General features: G+C 46.7%; 1 non-coding gene across 1 annotated transcript; it reads left to right on the forward strand.

Annotated features, from left to right (window-relative positions):
• Positions 1-1,021: 1,021 nt before the first annotated feature.
• trnan-auu (transfer RNA asparagine (anticodon AUU)) lies at positions 1,022-1,095 on the forward strand. Its single transcript has one exon. It is a non-coding gene; the product is annotated as a tRNA-Asn (tRNA).
• The last annotated feature ends 3,515 nt before the right edge of the window (positions 1,096-4,610 follow it).

Here is a 4,610-nt window from a genome sequence, read left to right on the forward strand (position 1 = left end):
CCCACAGCCTGGATACACTAACGTCCCAAAGCTCATTGACTGTCGGAGTGGGACAGTGCGGCGCTTCAGAAGTCAGGTCGAAAAAGCAAAGTCACTGATTCGATCCCATGTGCTCCTTCTGCCAAGATTAGCAACACACAAAAAATGCTTTTATAAAAGTTACACCTGATCTCCAGGTTTGTCAAAAATTTAGCTCGTTGGTCAAGGGGTATGATTCTCGTTTCTGGCTTGTTAATTGAAATTTGAGAGAGATCCCGGCCGAGCCCATTATTCTGCCGCGAATTTTGAAATTGCATCAAACGTTTGCAAAGAAGGACTTACATTTCTGCAGTGCCTTTCAGGAACTCATGTCGCCCCAAAGCACATTACAGCCGTTGAGTTATGTTTGAAGTGTTGTAGTGTGGGGAAAGATGTAACCAAATCACCCCACACGAACCTCAACTCATTGCGAAGGAATTCGGTGCAAATAATCAGATGCCTCAGGGACTTAGACTTTCTTTGAATGAGTTCTGCTTGTACCTGCATTCAAGCTTGAAACAGCAACTGGGCTTCCATCTCTCGGGAGCATCGTGTCGTGGTTTGCGAATAGGTGACGAGGTTTGGGGTTGATGTGCGTCGCTTTCAATCTTTGAAATTTCACCAAGCAAAGATATGATGAATCCAACTGTCCCTGTCAGCATTTTGTTTGGGTTTAATCACAGGAATATCTGCAGTTAGGAGATGAAAATGAATTAAAACATAAGACTGGCTTCGGGACAATCAGAAGACTTCGTCACAGACAAGGCACCGGAAGGCTGGAAGGTAGATCACACCAGTTGTGGGAGAGCTGATTGGCGGTGACATGGAAGTGTCTGCAGTGTGCGGGACCAGACTGCTTCCTTGCATCCACAATGAATGTCCCTCCATTTATTTGGGAAAACTACAACTGAGAGTGGGCAAGTTCCATACCGGTCGGAGCAATCTGAAGCTTTAACTGACTGACACCCTGGTTTGGGATGTCTTGCAATGTGCATTTAATTTAGTCTCTGTGGCGCAATCGGTTAGTGCATTTGGCTATTAACCAAAAAGTTGGTGGTTCGAGCCCACCCAGGAGCGAAGTATTAAACAGTTATTTGGTGCCGCACAATTCCAGGTTGTCATTGTGCGTTTTGGCTGCACGGATATATTCTGCAAACATTGCCAGCTGTGCTGCTATCCAGTGAGTTCCCACTCTAATACTTTTAGGAACATTCATTTCATGTAATAACAATTTTTTGCATGGATCATGTTCCTCCATCCAGTCCACCAGAAATAAATTACGTTACTGGGTTTAAAGGAAATGGTGGAAATTGTCTGACCTATCGTTGTGGCTTTGCTCAGATTCTGAGTTTCAACAGTCAACAGTTTGCGAAGGATTACCTCATGGCCAATGCCAAGCACAAAAAGTCTCTCAGCATTCGATTTGGAATCCGTCAAATTTGCAATGTCCTGCGAGGCGCCTTAATTCGACGACATAGCTCGCCACTTCCTGGCCCTCCGACCGTTGGCACGTGTCGAACCGATACCTCGCCATCAGAACGCTTTCTTTAGGATTTAGATGCTCGCGGACCAGCATACACAATTCTTCAAAGGATTTAGTTGTTGGTTTCACCAGAGCTAGAAGATTCTTCATGAGGCCATAGATTGTTGCCCCACAGACGGTAAGGAGGATCGCCCTTCATTTGGCAGCGATTACGTGCCCTTCCAGGTCGTTGGCCACGAAGTATTGGTCGAGTCTCTCCACGAAGGCTTCGCAATTGTCCACTTCTGAGAAGTTCTCCAGGATACCAACTGGTCTTTGCATTTTCACGTGGTTGTTCATTGTCTCGTCGCCAATTGATACGCTCATAATAAAGGATGAAACTGAGTACTGTGAACAATGAGTAATTGTGACCTTAGCTCCTGTAGTAAGACTCCAGAGTGCAGGTACCTCATGGGATCCCTTGGGACTCCAACAGTTAGGCCCTCTGGTGGTGGTGTGATACAGGTGGCCAAGGGTTAAATACATAGCACGAGGTGTGTATGGAAATCAACCATCAAAAGCCCTGTCATTAACCACAGGGGTTTCCTGTAATTTTCGGATCGCAAAGCGCTTTCATTCCTTGTCCTTAAAATTGCAGACGTGGAAATTGGGGAGTTTAATGACTTTGAAAGGAGAACATTGTTGTTTGGTGCAGTTCAGGTCAGAGAAATGTTTGTGAAAGGAACTTTTTGCAGAGAGAGGGTTTGAGCATTTCAGCTTGTTGCTGAACACTCCTCTCTGGGCGCTGAGCTAAGCAGCAGTTTCTGTCGTGTAGTGGTTATCACATTTCCCTACACGTGAAAAGTTCCTGGTTCAAGCCTGGGCAGAAACATTATTTCTCAAGCAAAAAACGTGTCTGCAATAAAATTGAATAAAAGCTGTTTTGGACACATTGTTGCATGAGCAATGAACATTTAAAACCAGTCTCCTCAAATACAGATTGTGTAAAATCAGATCGGGGATAAAACTTCTTCAAGGATTAAAGTTTCATGAAATATTGAAGTTCAGCTGTTGAAGTTTCAGCTATCTATTCACATTTATTTCATTCTGTGAAACAGCACGATCGGTTTACACCAGCAGCTCTAAGCTGTATTTGAAACCTGCAAACAACTCATTAATTATTCGCTCTTCCCCAGTTCCAGAGCTCAGAGGGTTCTTGTCCATCCCTGGGATGCAAGCTACCTCGGACCCAGGCAAAAGCTCCCCGTGCAACGAGCACAGGCTCAGGAAAACCCCGGGGGAGAGAGTATCCCGGTCACTGGGCCTTCCAGCAACAGTGAATAAGTGCCCGGTCTGAAACGTTCCAGAGTAATAACTTGCAACTTCAGCATCGAACAGTAAGGACGGCCGAGTTATCTCAGGCGCTGCTTTCATTATCTGATTCAATTATCAACTCTCCCTCAATTCGCATTCTTTTCATTGTGCAAAATAAGATCATGGGTTCATTAATGATGTTTTCCTCTGAAAGCAACATAAATGTTTCAGGAAAAGTAATCGCCCAATGTTGGGCTCGATCCCACCACCCTGCAAGTAAGAGTCTCATGCTGTACCGACTGGGTTAGCCAGGCTTCGTAACATTTACACTGTCAATCCCTTTCAGAATATTGTCCGGTTCAATGAGATCACCTCTCATTCTTCTAAACTTCAGAGAGTATCGGCATATTCTGCACAATCTCTCACCATAAGACAGTCCTCTTATCCCAGGAATCAATCTGGTGAACCTCCGTTGTAACACCTCCAAGGCAAGTTTATCCTTCCTCAGATAAGGAGACCAAAACTGTGCGCAGTACTCCAGGTGTGGTCTCACCAGGGCCCTGTACAATTGTAGCAAGACTTCCTTACTCAAGTACTATGGGCTATATATTTGGTACTATGGGTCGAATATCCTGTTTTTCCTCTGATTCTCCGGTTGTGTGAAAAGTTATTAAAATTCGACAGTCGCTCAGCAAACATATTTGTATTTACTTCAGTGTGCAACACATGTGGGTCGATTAATGATGATTGAAACAATTATTCATTATTTCGCAGACTTGAATTATTTTTGTCAATTTGCTCTGTAAAAATGTTTCTCTGACCAGGAAACAAACCCAGAGCACGGCAGTGAGAGCACCGAATCCTAACCACTAGACTACCAGGGAACATTGCTTGTAGCCTCTGCGATAGCTTTAAATATAGTCAGCTTACAATCACAGCTGAGAATTGTGCGGTGACACGGCGTGTAACTGGATTTGCTGGGAGCAGCGTGGAGGCCCCAACCTGCGTGAGAACACCAGCGGCAAGTCGGGGCCATAAAAGGAGCGGTGAGCGGCGGCCTGGGATCAGCATGGTGGTGTACCACGGCAAGGTACAGCGCGAGCTGGTGCAGGAGGGCGACGGCAGCGAAGAGTGATGTCATCAAAGTCCAGCTCGATGTTTGGAGCCTGGGCTGGTACAGCAGGAGCAGTGAGAGACTGTGGAGGGATGTGATCGGAGCCCAGGGGCGGCGTGAGTTCAGGGCCAGGGGCCCAGGGGCAGCACGGGCTAGCCCACACTGTGATATGTGTGCACACTGGGTCCGTGCAGCAGAGCTGGTCTCCAGTCGTCTTGGATAACCCTTTCCACTGGACCAAGACCTCGCTCTGTCAAGCCCGTGTGATGGCTGGCGTGCAACGGCCACCACACGTTAAAAAAATCCACGCACAGGCATCTTCCACCCTTCAACATGCAAGTCGGGACCTGGACTATTAGGTCCATCATTGAAACACCTGTGAACTCATCATTTTTTGGCGTGGAAGCAAGTCATCCTCGCTTCGAGGGACTGCCTTTGATGATGATGAACTGGATTTGCTGCAGTCCGCGGGCAGCAGGTGATGAAAGCGGGCGTGAGAGGGTGAGTGAAAGGTGGGCACTGCTTCTGATGCTATCTGACCCACGGTGGGAGTGGCCGTGGATTTTAAAGCCCTTTCATTGCACCAATGCAGGGTAAATGAAACTGTGTTTCAGGAACCTTCATGCATACAAACATGGGCACTCTGCACTGTAGACCTCGTGGTGTAACGGAAGTGTGTCTGACTCCAGATCAGAAGGCTAC

The sequence above is a fragment of the Pristiophorus japonicus genome, unplaced genomic scaffold (genome assembly GCF_044704955.1).
Source record: "Pristiophorus japonicus isolate sPriJap1 unplaced genomic scaffold, sPriJap1.hap1 HAP1_SCAFFOLD_113, whole genome shotgun sequence".
NCBI lineage: Eukaryota > Metazoa > Chordata > Chondrichthyes > Pristiophoridae > Pristiophorus > Pristiophorus japonicus.